The following is a 10,502-nucleotide window of genomic DNA, read 5'->3' on the forward strand; positions in this document are numbered from 1 at the left end:
CACGATGCTAGTCAGCGCGGACATCTGTAAACTGACATAACAGATCTGGTGGTTGGCGCTTTCCTCAAAGCACGTTTGGCTGTCTAATAACGTTGCGTTAGCGGTCAGTTCGAAAAGATGCAGTGGCACTTCACAGGCCTTGGAGGAAGCCTGTACTAGCCTTTGCCCTCCTAGCACTGGTGGCATTGTGTGACTGGGGGAGTCCTAACTAATGGGTGGAATTGAATACTAAATTGGTAAGAAAACTGTGAAAAATCTAAAGAAAAGAAAACAAACACATGAGATAGTATGTTAATAAAGGTTAGCTACTATTAATGAACAAATAATACAAATTAATATAATAATACAAATTAATTGCAGCAATTCTAAAACAATCAACGCTGTACAAAACTCATTCAATTACTCCATTAGTTAGTCAAATTAGCAGCTCATATTATTTAATACACCAGACCATTCTTGCTATAAAGTCTTCTGTGAGGTAAAATTTATGTATTTACAGCACTTTTATGATCTTTTTCATTTTTTTTGAGTTGTCATTTTTCTTATATTGACACAGCTGTCTTTTATCTGTCTAGCTAGAGATTTTACTATATATTTGAGGTTTTTTAGCAGTTGTATGTTAGGCCTTTGAACATGAAAATTTAAGTAGCTATTACAGTTATAGCCTACTTAAGGTCTCAATCTGTCTGTTCTAGGAGCACAAGTTCATTCCAGGCTGCAACGATCTCATCTTCTGTAATAATGTTCATGCTTTGGATCCCGAATGAATCTGAGCTCTGTGTAAAATTAGGGGGTGTCACGAGAGGAGACGACACAACTGGTTACAGAAACTCATGTTTATTGTTGTGGTTTAAGGATCAATCTTGAGCGAGTCAGTGGGGTTTTTCCTTTTCAACCGCCCAACAAACCATCTTCTCTTTATTGTCTTCTATTGATCTGGTAAAATTCAAAGTTGAATGTGTCATTCGACGTTATCATTGACACACTATCAGTGTTGATGAAGTGGAGATGCTTTTAACTGTTGTGGCTAAGTTTCAAAAAAGTTGCAGGATGCTTTGCATTCTGCAACTCCAGTGCAATTTAGTTTCATGTAGGTTTCAAGCAACTAAAGCTGCATGAAAGTTTCACTGTGTAAAGCCACTCTCTGAGAACATTATGAAGTGAAATAGAGCCCAGAAGTGTCTTTCTTCTCCGTTGCTGTTTAATGGTTTGCAGTGAGAGTGATGTGGTGTAGCTTTCTACTGTACAAGAAAGATGTTCTGCAAATGAGGTCTGCATCTGTAGAATGATGATGCTTCATACAAACACCTTTAACTTAGAATGCAAAGGTTGCATTGAGTCTATAGTTATTGTCATTGTTTTATTGTTTAAACATAATAATATAATTGCATGGTCAGTTGTGAAATAAATTATATTTGCATGTTGATTAACTCAGGTTATTTTGAGTCCACACTTCTAACTTTGTTCTGTTTGTTTTGTTGTCTCAACATGACAAAATCATGGCAAAGTTTGTTTTTTGTAAAGTTGTAAAACTTTTTTTTTCCTTTCCACAAAACAAGACTATACACACAGCTACAACTTCAAAACAAAATAAAATATCTACTTATAAACCTGCGGACCCTTCCACAAAATATCTCCTGCTTGTTTCAGTGAGGTAAATGTGAGAAATTATTCATATTAAATTGCATGCTTTTGTTAATGCTGGCAATAACTGCCACTTCTAAGGCTTAAATAGTTTTTTGACAAGTTTAAAATAAATACATATTGACTTTTGCATTGAAGAGTAAAGCATGAAAAGAAAGGATTGGAGTTACAAGTGAACAACAAGAGGTGCAGAGGGATGGAGCAGGAGGAAAAGAGCAGGAAAAAGCACCACAAATGAAAAGAGGTAATTTTTTTTCGCCCGTCCCTTCCTCAGTAAATCCGATGGTTAAAGTGCGGAATGCTTTCCGGCAGAGGAGTGAGAGCCGAGGCAATGTTTTACCAGCTGAATGGAGTACCTCCTCTGTAGCAGCACAGCCAAGAGCAAAGTCTGGGACCAGCTCCAGAGAGAGAGAGAGAGAGTGAGAGGAAGACAGAGAGAGAGAGAGAGTGAGAGAGAGAGAGAGAGAGAGAGAAAGAGAGAGAGAGAGAGAGAGAGAGAGAGAGAAAGAGAGAGAGGTGCAGTTGTGAGAAAAAGACAAATCTACAGAGGGGAAGTGAGAGGTAGCAAACGGTAAACAGAAAGTGAGAAATAAAAGGAAATGGACAAAGACAAACCCATAGCAGCGTAAGGAGTGGTGAAAAAGCCAAGAAGAAGAACAGAAAAAGGAGTAAAAGAAGTTAAAGGAGAAGTCTTATGACTTACTATTCCATAAATACTGCGTATTAGTCAGTAACTACTATTAACTATTCAGTAATTATGATTAATTATTAAGTGTCTACTAATAATTATTTAGTAACTACACATAATTATTCATTATCTACTATGAATTATTCAGTAACTACTATAAATTAATCAGTAATTATGATTATTCAGTATCTATTAGGAATTATTTAGTAACTACTATAAATTATTTAAAAATTACAGTTAATTATTCGGTACCTACTATTAATTGTTCAGCATCTACTATGTATTATTCAGAAACTACTATAAATTATGTGTAAGTTCTGTAATGTGTAAGTTCTGTAGTTATGAGTGTGATAACTAAAACAAGAGTGCAGGGGGCCTTAGAGCTTAGAGTTTAATGGGTTGAAAAGAGCCTAAAAGAGAAGAATCTAGATGAAGATAAAGAAACCAAAGTGAAAGAAAGACAACAAGCAAATACAGAGCAGTCAGAGAGGGACAGACAGTGTGTGAATGTGTGTGTGTGTGTGTGTGTGTGTGTGTTGGCAGCGGTTGCTGTGATCCTCGCGCTGTAGGAATTTGCTGTGGATTACCTCTGGACTGCGGCTGACCGCGTTGGCACCCTGGCTGGCACCCGCCCTGTGCCCGCTGAGAGGATTTGAGGGCCGGCGTGCCCACAGCCCCAAGCGCCCAGACGCCCGGCTGCGCCAGGGGAGAGAGAGAGCGGGCACATGGAGCCAGGGGGCATGCAGAACACCCCGCAGGCTCACGCTGAGCCTCATGGGTGCACTCACTGCTTCACACGTCTCATGGGCATGCTCAGTAGTGCCCTAAGGACAAATTCAGAGACTCACTGGCACGCTCAATGCCTTACAGACGAATTCAGAGACTCAGGAGCACGTTCAGTACCTTCTGGACAAATTCAGGGACTCATGGGCATATTCAGTGCCTTCTGGACAAATTCATTGGCATGCTCGATGCCTAATGGGCATTCTATCAGCCACACATGTATGATCAGCATCTCATAAGTACACTCAGTGCTTTATGGATATGCTGTGTGTCTCATGGGCATGATTAATGCATCATTGGCACATTCAGTGCCTTATGGACATGCTTAATGCCTTATGGGCACATTCAGTAGCTTACAGTTATGGTTGTGTGTTGTGTTTATTTCTGTTTGGTTACTGTTTGCATCTATATTGCCCACTTATGTAAACATCAGTTTAACTGAAGCAAATTCCTCACACATGCAAGTGATGCCTTGCAGACAAATTTAGAAAGTTGTGAGTGCATTTGATTCTGATTGTGTACCTAACAGGCATGCTTTATGGGAATGCCATCGGCCACTCAGGTATCTCACAGTGTCTCAGACTCATGCTCCGTAACTCATGAGTTTGCTCAATGTATTAATGACTTATGGGCACACTCAGTACCTTGTGGGTATTCTGAGTGCCTTATAGACCTTCTCCATGCCCAATGGGCACACTGAATGCCCCATGGTTAGTGCCTCATGGGGTTGTTAAGTGCCTTAGGGTCATGCTGAGTGTCCTATGAGCATGCACAGTGTATCACTCCAATGCTCAGTACAATGTGGTCACACTTGCTGCTCTATAAACATGGACAGCACTTTATGGGCCTGCTGAGTGCCTCACAGGCCCACTCAATGCACCACTGGTGTGTTCAGAACTTTACAGGCGTGCTCAGAGTCTTACAGGCATGCTTGCCACGTCTCCGGAGTGTTCAGTGCCATAGGCATAGTTAGGTCCTCACAATGACACTTAGTAAACCCATGCACTCAGTAAGGACCCTCATAAGCATGTTCAATAGGCCACTGGTAGGCAAAGCACAGTTCTTAATATTGCATGTTGGGTTAGCTAAACTGTTCATGAGAGTGTTCACTAACATATAACCACAGTGTACAAGCAAATTTGGTTATTTCCTGAAATAATGCAAGCAGCTATTGTAATAAACTTTTCATTCATCACTGTATATCAGAATACTCTTAGGTGAGCATCTAGAGTGCGTGTTGGCAAAGAATGGGCATACTTACAGAGCTCCTGCAGGGCGAGTCAGGATTAGAGCTCACACACTTCTTCCCTCACTCACTGTCTCTCTTACACACAAAATAAAACTTTCCCTGACTAAAAGCTATACACACAAATGTAGTATTGCAATGATCAAAACAGGAAAAATACCTCAGGGTCAGTTGTCAAGGTAACGCATTTCTGATGGTCATCAAAATCTGTCTGTTTTACAGAAAAGCCAAAAAAAAAGTAGCACATGTAGCACATTTTGATGTGTGTGTTTGTATGTGATGTTTGATGTGATGTGAAATTTCTGTGGTTTCTGAAACATGATTCCTTGTTTTTTGTAAGCTTAATTTTAATATGTATTTTTTTAAACCTTTAAGATGTAGACAGGTGAAGCTTAGCAGGTTAGGTAGGTTAGCAGGCTACACTTTCACAGCATAATTAAGAGAAGACTTCAGGAAAAATTGTGTCAGTTTATCGTTACAGTACTTTCCTTTATAATTTATACCTTACATGTGTTAGGTATCCATCAACAGCTGACCTGCCTCTGAGCCTCACAGTGTGACAGAAAACTTTAGATAATGGTGCAAATACTGCCAGACATTTGAACTATCTCACTCATGTTAACACAAACAAGGGTTGCCAGTGCAAACAAAATAACTCATAAGTGATTATTTTTATGACTGGTCCAAAACCGAAAGTGAAAATGAAAGAGTAAAATAAAGTGATGAGAAAAAAGAAAAAAGAAACTTGTCTGCAGCATGCTAAAGCCAGGGTTACACTGCATGACTTTTAGCCTGATTCTTAGTCTGGCTGAGTCTGTGCTAGTTGGCTCTAGTCTGCAGATATTGGGTCAGTTGGGAGAGTAAATCGAGTAGTGTGCGAAGAGGGCAGAGTCAGATTTGTTGCCTCCGGATCACATTTCAGATCACTCAGAGTATATCAAACATGTTTGTTTTTTTCCACCTGACTCGAGCTGAGCATAATCTAGTAGCGTTTACTGGTCAACTCATACGCTAATACACTGAACTCAGCTCATCAGCTAACACACTGAACTCAGCTCATCAGCTAACACACTGAACTCAGCTAATCAGCTAACACACTGAACTCAGCTCATCAGCTAAACACACTGAACTCAGCTCATCAGCTAAACACACTGAACTCAGCTCATCAGCTAAACACACTGAACTCAGCTCGTCAGCTAACACACTGAACTCAGCTCATCAGCTAAACACACTGAACTCAACTCATCAGCTAACACACTGAACTCAGCTCGTCAGCTAACACACTGAACTCAACTCATCAGCTAACACACTGAACTCAGCTCGTCAGCTAACACACTGAACTCAGCTCATCAGCTAAACACACTGAACTCAACTCATCAGCTAACACACTGAACTCAGCTCGTCAGCTAACACACTGAACTCAATTCATCAGCTAACACACTGAACTCAGCTCGTCAGCTAACACACTGAACTCAATTCATCAGCTAACACACTGAACTCAGCTCGTCAGCTAACACACTGAACTCAGCTCATCAGCTAAACACACTGAACTCAGCTCATCAGCTAACACACTGAACTCAGCTCATCAGCTAAACACACTGAACTCAATTCATCAGCTAACACACTGAACTCAGCTCGTCAGCTAACACACTGAACTCAGCTCATCAGCTAAACACACTGAACTCAGCTCATCAGCTAACACACTGAACTCAGCTCATCAGCTAAACACACTGAACTCAATTCATCAGCTAACACACTGAACTCAGCTCGTCAGCTAACACACTGAACTCAGCTCATCAGCTAAACACACTGAACTCAGCTCATCAGCTAACACACTGAACTCAACTCATCAGCTAACACACTGAACTCAATTCATCAGCTAACACACTGAACTCAGCTCATCAGCTAAACACACTGAACTCAGCTCATCAGCTAACACACTGAACTCAGCTCATCAGCTAACACACTGAACTCAACTCATCAGCTAACACACTGAACTCAGTTCATCAGCTAACACACTGAACTCAGCTCATCAGCTAACACACTGAACTCAGCTCATCAGCTAACACACTGAACTCAACTCATCAGCTAACACACTGAACTCAATTCATCAGCTAACACACTGAACTCAACTCGTCAGCTAACACACTGAACTCAGCTCATCAGCTAACACACTGAACTCAACTCGTCAGCTAACACACTGAACTCAGTTCATCAGCTAACACACTGAACTCAACTCGTCAGCTAACACACTGAACTCAGTTCATCAGCTAACACACTGAACTCAACTCATCAGCTAACACACTGAACTCAGTTCATCAGCTAACACACTGAACTCAGCTCATCAGCTAACGCACTGAACTCAACTCATCAGCTAACACACTGAACTCAACTCATCAGCTAACGCACTGAACTCAGCTCATCAGCAAACACACAAAAATGAACTCATTAGCTAATGCACTGAATTAAACTCATTAGCTAACAAATAATATTTAGTTCATCAGCTATGAACTAAATGAACTATGAATTTGCCTCATTAGATAATGCAACTCAGCTTTTTAGATAACACACTGAAAACAACTGGCAAGTGAACTCAGCACTCATCAGCCAACAGCCTGAGTTCACATCAACAGCTAACACAATTCACCTCATCAGCTAATTATAAAGCCTTTCATGAGCTGAACTGAGTTTTTAGGAGGGCCAAGAATACGAACCAGCATAGCTGCAGGTGGGCCCCAGGTATGGTATTCAAATCCACTGATGTAGACGAAGTTTCAGATGTAACCCTCAGCTGAAATTATGTGAGGAATGTCAATACTTCCTGTTCCCACTCCCCAGTGGAACTGTGGGGGTGAAGGACTCTTTGCTTAAAAAGAATGAAAGAGGAGAGAAAGAAAGGGACAAGGGAGGAAAGGCAAGAGAAGAGAAGTGAAAAGGAGAGAAGAGAGGGGAGGCAGACAGACAGAGATTAGGACAGACAGACACAAGCGTGGCAGACAGAGGTATTTGGGTATTTGGCATTATGAGTTCTTCAGTAGGGGGCAATGCAATGCTATGCAGAGAGAGCATCTCCGAGTGAAAGGCTTAGCCTCCAGCACACTGACTTTAGGACGGCTAAGCAGCAGAGCACACAACTAGAACCAAAACCAGGGCCAGCATCCGCAAAAAACAAAATCAACGCTACGAGAACAAAGCTACCTTCAAACATGACAATCCATAAGAAAAATGCTTTGAAAATGTGTTGAAATGGGCTTTGATTTCTCTGTTGTATCCCAAAGTACGATGCATGAAAAGAGAATGTTTAGGATTAATTCAACTGCAAAGCCTACAAAGAAAGCATGAAGTTTTCAATGAGTAGTGAATTTCTATTTAAGAGAAAACATAATGCTTAACCAAACTAGTTAAATGTGTACTTCAAATCATCTTACTGAAAACTGTTATTTAAAAAGTGTTAAAGACATTCTTAACTCTAAATCATCATTACATTTGTACAAAATGCTGTTCTATGTTCTACATATGACAACACATGACATACGCAAAATGCATATACAACGTACTAGTAGTATGATAGTATAATCTACATACTACAAGCCAGTGGTATAGTATATAGTATAAAATATATAGCACAAAACTTAAACTTGAATCAAATCACTTTACACTATATGAATGAGAGTCCTTGGGCAAGACTCCTACAGTTATAAGTCACTCTGCATAAGAGGTCTGTCAAATATCATGAAAAGGTCATAGTAGTAGTAATAGTGAGTAATAGTAAGTAGTATAATTTATATGCTACGGTATACACTATAACAGTGGTATAGTATGTAATGGTATAGTATTACACTATATGCTATACTACTGCTAGAGTATACTGTAACAATCTATTTACTATCTAGTTAGTTTCTAGCTAGTATCTAGTTACATCTAGTTACGACAGCAGTATAGTATATAGTGTAATCTGTTTAATATATCTTAGTAGTATAGTATGTCTTTTAATTTATCTACTATACTATACAATACATAGCATTACATTACATAATGTAATCTATATACTATACATTAGTAGTGCAGTATGTATCAGAATTCATGCACTACACCATACAGTACATGCTGTGTTAAAGGTATGCCATACTGTACATATAATAAATAGTGTATATACAGTATGCATACACCTACATTTGAATCAGGCATTTTAATGCTTTATGTAAAATAAGTAGAGGACAAAGGATTCTTTTCCCATCACTGAGAGTCGCAAGGCGCTGAAACTGAGAAAAAGCAAATTGTGTGCATTGTTGAATTAATTAACGGACTCATTTAGATCGATGGTGCGATTATAAGAAAAACGGTACAGTACGTTTCCAATTGGAACAAAAGCCTAGGATGAGTGGATGGAGAACGTGTCGGATGTTAAAAGCGCAGAGTTAGCGTTTAGAGCCCCCCCCCCATACACACCCACACCCACACACACACACCCTCCGAACACATCAGCAGCTTCTTAATCTCACAAGGCAATTTGCATATTCAAACGTTTCCCTCGCCGTCTCTAATGACTTTCAGCCAGTTCAAGGTAATTCCTGCACTGTTTCAACTTTGAACCATGGGACACCGTGTGTGTGTGTGTGTGTGTGTATGCCTATGTGTAGTGGGAAGGCATATATGTTTAAATTCAAAACAACAACAGTAACACACTGGAGTGAACTGCATGCACATACATTTAAATGGGTTTAATCAGTGGAGGTAATTCAGCCATTTGAAATGTAAACTTTGAACTTTGATGTAAGTGAGGATTCATTTAAGAGCAAAAGGGCCCTGAGTGTTTCCCTTAATGGTGAATGTGTTCACTTAATGGTGTGGGAAGTCAAGAGAGAGAGAGAGCGAGGATGAGAAAGCGAGTGCGAAGGGAAAAAAAAAATCAAACAAGCTTTTTTGAACATATATTCTTAAGAACAAAACTGAAGCTTTGATGTCTCTTTGGCCTGCAGGTCAGAAAAAAGCCTGTTTCTTTATCTTAATTGAAAAAATTAAATCATTAACCTGATGCCTCAATTTTTTTAAGTTTCTCCTTTAATTTAATTTTCTAACTATCCACAATGCTGATTACGAGGGAGGAGGTGGAGGGGAGGAAAAAAGAAAGGGATGAGAATGGACAGAGGCGACGGAAATGAAAGGAAGGACGAGAAACTTAATAAAAATTAAAGAAAAGCTGAGAAAGTTTAGCGGGGTGTAATTTGATTAATAACGGTAAATGGAGAAACAGCAAGAGAGAAAAAGAAACAGACGTTTGGGTGTGCAAGTATGACACACACACACACGCACAAAGTATCATGCAGGGAGAGAATTAGTCTGCACAGGAGGAAAGACACAGCTGCTGTTAATGTGTATATCAACACACACACACACACACACACACACACACACACACACACACACACACATGTCTTCAGTAAGAATGTAATAAAAATCGCAGCACTTGGCCAATAATAAAATTATTCCACCCACACATTGCACAGCTTGTTAAATCCCTAATCAGAAATCATTTTAAACTGTGGCTTTATTTTTTTTAGTTTATGTACTTCGCAATAATAAAGTCCTTCAAATAACACCATCCCTTATGAAAATACACATTGTGTACATTTAATCCCAGCTGTGACGCTCTATTGAGGTCTTCATAGAATAATGCTCATGAGAGAACACTACAGGTCAGAATTAGGGATTTTTTCATATCACTTTACAAAAACCTTTCCTTAAAATGTAACATATAGTTTATTAATGGTTAATAAGGAGGTCATAAACACCTTCAGATAAAAATAAGCAGTTATAGCAGATAAATACCTGATATATCGGGCATTTATTCCTATATGAGTGTCTGATGGAGCTAACAGGTGGAATGTTGACTCACAATGTCAACTCTTACTCACAAAGTAAGAAAAGTATCTAGCAAGATCTGATATTTAATAGTATAGATGGCTCATTATTTGGCAAGAAGCAAGTCAATGTTGCCCTTTTTATTTATATGTTATAACAAGAGTGAAAATGGCCAAGCTTCACTGGTGTTTTTTTGCCATAATGTCTGTTTCTGAAATACACTTTGAAATACAAATACAGATTCAAAATAGCCTTTCCATTATGGATTTCCATAATCAA

This window comes from Colossoma macropomum, unplaced genomic scaffold, assembly GCF_904425465.1.
Source record: "Colossoma macropomum unplaced genomic scaffold, Colossoma_macropomum, whole genome shotgun sequence".
Taxonomy (NCBI): Eukaryota; Metazoa; Chordata; class Actinopteri; order Characiformes; family Serrasalmidae; genus Colossoma; species Colossoma macropomum.